Here is a 10,393-nt window from a genome sequence, read left to right on the forward strand (position 1 = left end):
TGCAGTTGGTATTACCGCTATTTGCAGAAAAATTGTAATAGTGAAAAGGAGACCCAGAAGACAACCAAAACACGTAGAAGTGTGTGGCTGGGCACTTTGCATCTGTATATGCATTAAGACAGTATCTTAACTCTGCCTAAGAGGCATATGTATGTGTTTGGCTGCCTAAAAAGCCCAAGGTCAAACTGGAGTTAATGCTCAAAGGAAAACATCTTGTTGCTGTAAAGCAAAGCTCCCTCCCATAAGCAGCCAGGTCCTCTGCAGGGGAGCAGCTTTCCCTGCTGCCAGCTGTCCCCAGAGGTGGTAGGGGAACAGAAAATCCCATCCCTTCACTTCCAGAATGGGCACCACTGGGTTCATGTAATACAGCCCACGTTAGTACCGATGAACATAACAGGGTGGGAAAAGAAAGGGAGAGGGAGAGGTTCCGGTGCAGCCCACCAGGTCTATTTTCTATAATTTGAAAGAAGTATGCAGTCCTCACCAAGAAAGAGGTGTCCTACCCCTGCTCCACACAATTCCCTGGCTGGGCAGCCGAACTGCCCACAGCAGACAACACCAGCAAGTACCCCCTGGGAGGCCACGGCTGCCCCTCAGTCCTCATGAGGGAACTGCCCCACACCACAGGAACAGCTCAGGTTCACACCTGAGTAACCCCAGGTGGCCCTGCATATTTTAGACTACCAAAGGCATAAGCAAGATAATTGAATTTGCTTTCAGGTTTGAAGTGCTGGTGTGCCCAGCTGCCCAAATGAAAGGGGTAGGACACCAAAGGACACATTTGCACCAACACAGTACTTCCTTGGTGACAGTGGGAACTGGGGAGATGGTATCTCCTTCTGGAACGACATGTTTCTGTGTTGCTTTGAGCATAACTCAGGCCACACCACAGCATCCAGATCAGGTCCTACCTATGTTTCCTTCCAAAAGGCTCCTAAGCTCTTATTACCCAAATGATTTTTTTTTTTTTTTTTTGCTGTGAGGCAGATGGAGTTCACCTTCCATCACTGCCAGACAGCAAATTTAAAATTCATATCCTTTTTCATAACTGAATTCATAACAAAGATAGGGTGTGGATATGTTTAGGCAATTAAAATAAGATACAGGCCACCTAGCTAAACTGTGCCATCTGGGACACCATTGTTATGTATCTAATTAAGCCTTCTGTAAGAGAAATGTTTATGAAAATACACAGTAATGTTGGCTGCCAGACTCTTCTCAGATGTCTGCAGGTAATCTAAAGCCAAGTGTTGCCAACTCTGCAGAAGCAAACCTTTTTTCAGACCCAGGTCTAACAAGTATGGTCACTGTGAAGTGGCTCAGGAGCTTCTGGATAAGCTGTAGAGAGGTGGACAACAGGCAGACTGCCTTCATAGAGACAGCACTACTCACCAGATCCATTTCCTTCCCACTCATAGGTGGGAAATACAGATAGAAGTATGTGCCTCAAAAGGCTGAACAGTGGGAAAGGGAAAGGGCTCTGCCTTTCCCTTGATGGAAAGATGGAGGTGTGTAAACATCACTTACACTTCACTGGGTAACCACTCTGCAATGGCTGAGATCTTGCACTATGTAGCAGTACAGAATCCTTCAGTCTGACCTAGTTAGTGCTCAAAAATTAATTAATTCTGATCATGGTGCCACGAAACTAGTAATTACTGCTGTAAATGTTATGCTTCAAGTGAAGAAGTCCACACTGGCTCTGGTAACTGAGAGACTCACGGGGCAGTCTTGCTTCCCCTAAGAATGGACAGTTTGGTCTCACTTGCTCTTGGAGGCAGTGTTAAAATAACTGTGACTTCCTGCTAGCAACTTATTCAGATTTATGGGAATTGCTGGCATATAACTGGATCTTACTTACAGCCCAACAAGGAAGATGTGTAAAAGCGGAAGATGTGTAAAAGCAGAAGATGCTGACTTGAAAAGTAAGAAGATGTTTATAGTCGAAGTTTGCACAGGACAAGAAGTGATGCAGTTGTCCCTGTGTCCAGGAACACTCTTCCTCAGTCTGACTGAATAACAACTACTTGCATCAGCATCTCCGTGTCCCTCATTTACCTTTCACTAAATTAGTTCTGTTCAGTTTAATCTCAAACTATTTTCAACTCACACCTATTATGACCTGGCTTTCTGCCACCACATTAAAAAAAAACAGAACCAATAACAATTTTTCCTTATGAAAAAACCAAAACTATTTTTAAGCTCCCTGTGAATTGGACACCTCCTACCACGATATTATCAAAAAATAGGTAAAAGAATAAGGTAAAAGGATAAGGTAGAAACAATGGGGATGTGACATGGAATGTGACACTTTGAATCTTAAAGTGTGAAGCCTTTTAACACAGACAAGTTACAGTCTACTGGCAAAGTAATAAATGAGCTACTGTCCTCACTCTTCCAGGCCTCAAGGGAAAATCCAAAGACGTTGCTGGATGATAGGATCCGGCAGTTACATTTGTGTGTCTGCATCTCTGAACTGGCACGCCAGACACACTTCATTGCAGAAGGGATGCAACACACCAGGTGACTCTCCTGTTACTCAGCCTGCTCTCAGTCCTTATTCCCCCGGCTCTCCCTGCCACTCCCTCCTAGGAAGGCTGTTCCTACATGCTGCTGGAAAGGAAAAATCACCAGCTGCCTTTTCCCCACTCTTCAAGCAAGCTTGTTTGTGGGGAGGGAATACTCTTGCTGCTCAACAGAGCATGAAGAACTATTTCCATTATTTCAGAGGCTCAAAGTACCCACTCTAGTCCTTATTTTTCCTTCCCCCTAATCACTAACTCTTGGTGTATGTCTGATTGCAATTAATGCTGGCATATTCAGATGGCCACATAGGAAATCATCTACAAGTGGGACTGAACAACAAATAGAACAAAACTGGTGCACTCTTTCTACACTGTCAGTCATGAAAGATCATCACACAGAGTTACAGCTTTCACAATAAGCTTTGAATCTTGCAAGGAAACCAGTGATAGGTTATTTGTACACTTCTGTTTTGTTTTAGTGGCCTACAAATTTAACACAATTAGAAATATTCAAAGGGTAAGAAACACTGCAGTGTCTGTAAACAGGTATACACAGCAGAGCTTTTCATAGTTTTCACATAGCATGGGTCTATATTACTATTTAATAACAGGAATAAACCATAGTCAAAGTATTTTTCATTTCATAAGAAATGCTAGTAAAGATCACATCGACCACAAGCTAATTTGAAATTAAAATAACACTTACAAAAACAAAGCATTACTCTGTGGTTCCACTGAGAGAGGCATAAACTGAACAGCAACAAACTGCCTTTTTTTTTCCCCTCCCAAGGCATCTGCACCAATACGTGCATATAGTAACATAGCAACACACTGAACCAACACGTATGGCAGCAAAATAGTTTTCTTCAGACATCTCTGCTGACGTAGAACTATTACTCACCAGTTATTACTTCTAATAACAGACAGGAAATTAATTTCTCATACTTTAATGTGCTCACTTTTGTGCTGGGTTTTTTGGTTTGAGGTTTTTTTTGTGAGGCTCTTCTGGACTCAGGTATATGTTTTATTGGGGAAAAAAAAAATTGAAATAGGCAACCAAACAGCTGACAGATTTCAGTGAGAACAAAGCCTTTAATCTTTCCATGTGATGGGATCAGGTTGTTGAAGATTTGACTATTTTCCCTAAAGGTGTTGCTCCCAACACTTAGCACTAGGCATAATGCTTAGTGTAAATCAGCTTAATAAAGACATAGATTTGACTGACTACTTGGAATAGCCTCGCAGTATAACTAGGAATTTAAAATACAAGGGGAAATTGATATACGTAAACCATACTAAAAACTCTGACATGTTACTCTGAAACTGTACAAAGATCACCTTCTGTGAAACAAAAGCAGAGAGGCAATGCTTTGGATTAATAACTTCTCACCAAAACACCTGTGATACATTCCTTACATGAAAAAAACCCCAACTTTGAACCCATCCCTGTGTGCACTGCTGGTTCAGGGTGCCATCTCATGGGGACAAAGATAATAGTCTTTTTCCTTTGTCATTGGTGCCCATTGTTACTGCATCAGCTTCCTTTGCCAGGCTGGAACTATGATTCAAAATCACCTGCCCTATGTTTGTCCCAGGAAAAATGCAAACACACTCACATTTGTCATTTTTTCTCAGTATTTTTTTCAATTTAGTGATGTTTTCGAATGTTTTAAGTGTCACTGTCTAGTATTGTTCAGTCGAAAGCACTTTACCACAGGAGTGCTATTACTAAGGTAATTTTCCCTACATATCCACAATTTCTTGTGCTTGATTACAGATTTGTGAAAGACCCTGCTGGTGAATCATTGGCAGCATAATTATCCATAATTATCCAGTAAATTCCAAACTGAGCATAGGAGCAATTTTAGAATTATCTGCCTTCAAATAGCAAAATAAAATCCGTATGTGGATAGGATTGCTCTTGTCAATGTGGAAACTCTAAAGAGAGAGGAGATCACATTGACATCAGGTAAATTAGCAGAAGTATTTTTCCCAAAAGAAATAAAGGGACCAAGCAGCTCCCTCCCTCGGACATCAATCTAGTTTCAACTCAAGATTCAGCAGATTCTGGAAGGGATTACATGACCTTCATTCCTCACCATAGCAGACCTGGACTCTGACACACAGCTTCTCTTCCAGCTCTGTGTTTGCATTACTCCCTTAAGTTTCTCCTCAGTATAGAGGAAGGGGGAATGAAATTTAGGGCATTTTTTCCCCCCCCTTTTTTTAATCCTTTGTCATCTGTAGATGAGTCACTTTCTTCTGTAACCCAAGTAGTTACCTCTGTGTGATTAACCTGGGTGAAGGCACATATTTTCCCAGGCTTGTTTAGTGCAGTTGGGCAGCCTGAATTTATGCACATTCAAGGAAAATAAAAGCCTAGAATTAATATTTGCTGAATATTTCACTGGAAATGGGCATGACTTCACAAGCTGAATTTACTCCTCTTGTGTACTTTCAGGGTAGGATGAAGGCCTTTGTTTATCCCTGCATGCAGCTAAGACGAGGGGTGAACATGTTAATTCCTGCTTCTCCAGGTGAAAGGCAACCAACCCACAGTGTGGATTCTTATGCACTACTTGGAGAAACACACCCTGCATGTTGTCTGTGTGATCAGTAAATTACAGAAGTTATACCTGCAAACCTATCTTGACTCCCGGTTTTAAAATTTACAAATAATGGTCCAAAACCCCAACTAATGCAAAACGTAGTGCATAGTGCCCATGAAAGTGAAGCAGCTATTCCCATAGCCAGCAGCTGATTCAGCTAATATGACCACTGACCCAGGACTGAAAGACCTGCATCACAAAACATGGAGTAAAGAATATTATATTAGCCCATGATAGGAAAAAAAGGCTGTAAATCGTGAGATTCGATTATATATTTTACAAAAGAAAGTTCTAGGCTTGATAATAGAATTTTTCCTTCTTACTTTCCCAGTTACCCTTACCCAGATAATGGGTAACCCACTGAAAAGTAGTTTCCCTCAGTCCTTCTGAGATCTGATGGTCCCATTAAGCTCTACGGAAAAACTTCAGAGGATACTGCATGTCTGTTACAAGCTAATAAACTTGCTAGCACAATAACATTAACATTTATATAACAGGAGTAAGGCATTAAATTTAATAACACAAAAATGTAATAAGGTAAGGTGTCATTACTTGTGGTAATGCAAATACTTTCCTATTTGTCTATCTAAGGTTAACATTCAAAGCCCACTGCAAAGGTGGCTACTGACTTCAGTGGTTTGGGGTGAAAAAGGACAACAGACTTCCTAGAGACAATTGCATTGAAATGTGTGGAGAAAGCATTGTACATGTGGAAGCACTATAGACAGGTTATGATAGAATAATAGCCTGGTTCAAAGAGCTTCCTGCTGAAAATGAAAATTATTCTGCTAAGAGTGGCATGGATCAAGAGAAAGTTAAATGACTTCTCTATCCAGTTTTTCCTCCTTTCCATACAAGACCTAATTAAAAGGCTTACGGATTAATAAAGAGGGATCCAGTAGGGAAATTCTAGCCCAGAAATCTGGTGCAGACTACACTGCAGTAGCTGAACAGCTAGTCTAGTCCCAGACCAGCTCTCTTCCCCTTTCTCACCTTAATCATTCAGGCTACAAGCCATTCAGTAATGTTGGAAACACTGCTCTCTACAGTCACACAGGCAAAAGTCACTTGAATTTATCATGAGAATAAAGTCTGGAAGCATCAGAGGCAGTCCATCAGTTTTAATATTTACTCATGCCAATGAATCTCTGTTTTGCAACAGCCAAGTTCAGCTATTCTGCTGTATATTGGAATGGCAAAAGTTATTCCCCTGTCATCTGTTTAGGGGAGTCTGGTAATACTTTTAAAAGTACCTACTGCAGCAGAACTACTTTTATGCTTCTCACTGCCTAACACAATTCAGATTTCTGGTACTCTGGCAACAGTAAACACTACAAGCTTTCTATTGCACAGGAGATTCACAGAAAGAAAAACTGGGTCAACTCTCAGATTTGTGTCTTTTTAAGACAGTGAGACACATGCTGTGACAACCAGCTGGCTTGAACCCTTTCATAACACAGGTTGTAGAACCTGATCTACCAATTTTATGAGACCCATGAGTTCTCTTTGGATTACAGCATATATTTTTGAAAAATCTGGAAGTGATTAAAAAAGACCCCCAGGTGATGAGAGCATCTACAATATCCTTAGGAGTTGTTCCAATGATTCTACAGGTCATCAAAATTTTAAATGAAGGCAGTATGAAGCAATCTAAAGTGCACAGTCCAAACTTGAACATTTCTAAACTCAAAGAAACATTGGCTGGGGAGCACTTTTTAAACTTTTAACAATAAAATCTCTGAGGTGAATAGGGCTATATAAGGCTGTTAAGTCCTGTGACTATGAAAACATTTCAAAAAGAAAGGCTGCTGCACCAAACTCAACAATGCATAGCACAAAATCCCTGAACTCATATATGTGTAAAACAGCTGGCAGTTTCCAGCTGGCAAAATTGTGTATTTTAAATGAAAATGAGTCAACCAATACAGCCCTGAGGCCACATCTGCTCAACTGTACAAAAAGTCATAATCTAAGAGATTTTATTCCATTCAATCTCAACAAGTTACCAAGATATAACACATGAAATGCTATGCAGAAAAGACCTAGGTGAAATGTTTGTCCTTGGTCTCTATATAGAATGCTCATGAGTGTCCCTGTCTGCTGAGTTCAAGATGAGAAAAGCCTCAGAAATCTCCAGACTTATGCTCATAGAGGGCAAATATTGCCCTCGAAGACAACACATGCAAAATTAAGAAAAATACTCTTTCAGATTTCATTTTTATTCATGACAATTTCTGCTGGTACTAATGTAGGAAAAAAAAAACCCTACTGAAATTCACTATGCTAAATGTTATTCCAAAAAAATAGCAGTAGCAGTGGACAATATATTTCACGATTTAAGAAAATAAGCTACATTTTTATTTCTGTGCTCTGTCAAAAGATCAAGTGAACAGTTCCAAAATGTGCCCTGAGTTATACCTGCAATCATTTTCTTAGGTTATTTTCATGTTGTGCTGGATTAATCTCACTATGAACTACAGGAATATACATCCTAAGTCATTCCATTGCCTGGAATAAACTAGCTTAGTCCACACTTAGTCCACACAAAGACAACACATTTTGTATATATGCACGCCTGATTTGAAATCAGTGTGCCTTCAAGCATTTACGTATTTTGAATTTCCAAGTTTAAAAACGAAACCAGAAGTAGAGTGAAAATTAACTAGCTCAAAAGTGACAAATTTAAGTTTTCTTTTCCAGGTAGGCACAACCAGACCCATTACTGTACTATGGCAGGAAGTACTGTCACCATCCCCCTCCGACCCATGAGATGGGGTAGTGTCTGAGGACCACGAACTCCTCAAAATCCAGTGCTTCAAGTCTTGCCCCGAAGCTCATTTTTGTCTCTAATGCCATAGATGTAACATGGCTTTATTTTGTTGTCAGTCTTTCTGGTCCTGAATACAGCTTTAATTCTCTCCCTCCTAGGCTCCATAGCTACACAACACCCTCTCTGTGCCCAGGGCCTGAGTGCATTAGGAATAACAGCTCTTCAGACACAGCCCTCCTCCAGAAGGCTGCTGTGGTTTCAGTGCTATTAAAAGTGTTTACATGTGGCAGCCATCTACCTGGGAATACCACAGTAGCAGTACTCCCACAGGCACTATGTAACAGGCAGGAAGGTTCCCAAGGACAGCTGGTGGCTTGCAGTGCTCCTGCTTTTCGGCCCAGCATGTTTCCCAGTGAAGAGAAGGGACACAGCTGCACCACAAGTCCATTGCAGGTCCTGTCCCAAGTGCACAAACTCCCTGTGTGTACATCAAACTGGATCGAGATGCTGTAATGGGATCTGGACAACCTGAATTTTACTTGCTAGTGTTTTAACAAGCCTTTGTTACCTAGGTCAGATTGATCTGACCAGATTCAGCATCATTTCATCAGCTACAAAAATACAGAAAAAACCTCCTGCCTTCTCTGCCTTGTCTGTCTGCACTGTTAAGCTCTCTAAGGCAGTGACTTCCCTTCCCTGCATGGTTCTCATGTCATCCAGTTAATGCCAGTCTCACTCTGATGGTAACATTAGTCATCTCTAGCTACCCCTTAGCTGCCACAGCGGAGGAGAATCATAGATATGACACCTGGCTGTGCTGTAGGCATGACTGGTTTTATCGATGTATCCACCTACTCTTGGCCCAAGGTGTCCAGGCAACATGCAGTGTGGGCTCCTTCTCTCCAAACCAAGCTATGGCAGCAGGAAGCATTCTCCACAACAGCTTACTCAGCCTTAGGAGACACGGGAGATCATCAGTGCCTGTGCCACACAGTGCCATAGCAATGGGAGCAACAGTGCCCCAGGCAGTTACAGGATGGACTTAGCTGAGGCCAGTAGGTACCCACAGTAACATCTTTAATGTTTTATTTTCATTATGCTTAGTTGTACACAAAGAATATGGGAACACAGGAACTTCAGCACTGGGAAGTATTAGATAATGGAACTGTACTGGGCCCTCAAATTGAAGTAATACCCATAACATGGCATTTCATTAGCTTCTCAGGAAATAATCTTGATGTCATTACTCAGCATTCATCCAGTCTTGCCGCAGGCAAAACTAGCTGAAGTCAAATTATAGCAGGAATATCATATGAGTAAGTCTTAAGGAAGGAGTGCAAGATTTAGCCTGTTATCTGTAAATGACAGAGGTGCCTTTTCTGATTTACTTTCTTTAATCACATTTGCAGAAACCAGTTGTTTTTTCTGGAGTTTCAGAAGCCAGTTCAGTGTAACTGGAGAAGCATACTTACACTCTTGTGACGTACTTATTGTTTTAGACCTAAGTCTAAATACTAAATATAACATTAAGGATTAAAAATCACAGGTACAGATGACACAGACGGAATTACTAGCATCAGGAATGTATCTGAGAATACTCTGCTATGCTAATCAGAAGGAGAAGGTAAAGCCAAAAAGAAAATGATACCCCAAGGAAGTAGCCTGTTTTAAATAAAAAAGAAGGTTAAAAGTAGCCCAAAGGCTTCATAATGGTATAATCTACCATGAAAGAGTAAAAGGAATAGGTTTGCCTCATCCTTTGAAGATGGAATAAGAAAGAAATACATGTACATGATTTAACCCACAGTTTTCTTGAGCACTTCCTACCATTGATGCTACACTTGAATCCTGATGAGCACACAGCTGTAATTTCCTTTAGAAATAAATCATCATCTCTCCTTTCGCTTTGGCCAATTCCAGTTGTCTTTTGTGGCAAATTCTCTTTACCATCTCATTTCCCAAAGCCTCATGACATGACTTAATCTTTCCTACATCATATCTTTACACATTTGCAGTCAAGCCAAGGAGAATAGCTGTTACTGACCATATCTAAAAATCAACCAAAGCATCCTCAACATGTGAGGACACTCACCAAAATAAACTGCCAACCAGATGACTTAATGAAGAGATTACCACAACATTCCCTGGTACAGGGGGAACTGTGGATATGCCTTTTTCCCTCTGCCCAGAACAGCCTACTGACAGTATTAAAAAAGTTCAGTGGACTTTTATTACAAAATAAAATCAAGAATGTTACACTGGAATTATTAAGTCAAACCCGCACTGTGGTAACTTGGAGGTACTTGGAAGAATGGGGTTTATTATAGTTAATTATCCCAGATACTTCTTCTTTTTTGCCATAAAGGAATTAAAGTACCAGAGGGGAAGATACGGCACGCACTTAGCAGACATCCCCACACGCATACAGCAAGTTGGCTTTCCAGAACTGGTTTGTAATTGGTTGTGTGTTGAGTCACTTCCTCCTCCCC

The sequence above is a fragment of the Corvus cornix genome, chromosome 2, assembly GCF_000738735.6.
Source record: "Corvus cornix cornix isolate S_Up_H32 chromosome 2, ASM73873v5, whole genome shotgun sequence".
Classification (NCBI taxonomy): domain Eukaryota; kingdom Metazoa; phylum Chordata; class Aves; order Passeriformes; family Corvidae; genus Corvus; species Corvus cornix.